Here is a 1,322-nt window from a genome sequence, read left to right as displayed (position 1 = left end):
ATCCAAGTGGGGGGGTGTATTGGTTGACCTGATGGATAGAGCTTCATCAGAGCTAAACAATCAAAGAAAATCTGAAGATTCTATGTTTAATAGTTTTTGAGCTATAATCATTTTTGTATGTCCAGATACCCCTTTTTCAGATAAATTGGGGGTCCGGGGGGGTGGGAGGCACTGGTCTGTGGACCTGATGTATAGAGCTTCATCAGAGCTAAACAAACAAAAGAAATCTGAATCTCCCATGTTGAACAGTTTCTGAGTCATAAGCATCTTTGCATGTCCTGATACCCCCACTTTGAAAGGAGCCCCCTCCTCAAATATGGGGTGTATCGTAAAACTGTTGGCTGGTGCAGTGCAGGTCAGACTCATCTACAGCCCTGCCAAATTTCATGTTGATCGGTGCAGCCGTTTTTGTGCTACGGTTGACCAAAAATCACTGAAAAAAAATAAATAAATAAACAGTACGGAAACAATATGACTCCCGCTTACGCTTCGCGTGCGGGGGTCATAATATGGACTTTCTGAATGTTTTGTTTATTGTCATTATTATAATTTTTTGTCAATCTATTCATGCTATCTAAACCAGTTTTTCTTTCTCAACAAATATCCAATTTTAGTTGAGAGGCTGCATGTATTAACAAATGTATAAAAACAGGTTATTTTTTCCTCTTCAAGCTGAACTGAGGTGGGCAAAATGTGCAGAGGCAGTCTTCTTGTCGCTTCTTGTCAGACTTGATTTTTTTGGGTGGGGATTGACTAGGGCCTCAGAGGCTTTTGGGGCCTCGGCTGAGAAAGAACAGGTGGCTGGAGGATTGAGATGAACCGAGATCTGTACGGCTGACCAGACTGTGACGTTGAGCTCTGGTGGATGCAAGAAATGTTGAAGCTTAGACAGATGAGCTCCCAGTGAATTGGATCTGCAGACAATGTGTTGTTCTAAACTTTTCAGTGGTTCTGAAAAAGTATAATGACTGTTAAAAAGACAGAAAGCATGAGGAGGAGAGCGTGTGTGTGTCTGTGTGAGACAGAGGGCCCCAGCTACAGAACAAAAGCATCTTTGTAAATGATTGAAACCACATTTTACCCCCACTCTCTCTCTCTCTCTCTCTCTCTCTCTCTCTCTCTCTCTCTCTCTCTCTCTCTCTCTCTCTCTGTTTCTGCCACACAAGGAGTCATCCTCAAGAGAAAACGACTCCTGGGCTCTCAGGGGAGGTTTCCTGCTGGCAGGAGAACTTCAAGTTACCTGAGAGACCTTAACAGCTAGATTTAAGAATCCCTTTGGCAACCAGTCACCCAGTGGGAAAGTTGTGCTATATATATATATA

The sequence above is a fragment of the Austrofundulus limnaeus genome, unplaced genomic scaffold (genome assembly GCF_001266775.1).
Source record: "Austrofundulus limnaeus strain Quisiro unplaced genomic scaffold, Austrofundulus_limnaeus-1.0 Scaffold11, whole genome shotgun sequence".
In the NCBI taxonomy this organism is placed as follows: Eukaryota; Metazoa; Chordata; class Actinopteri; order Cyprinodontiformes; family Rivulidae; genus Austrofundulus; species Austrofundulus limnaeus.
This window is presented reverse-complemented; position numbering follows the sequence as displayed.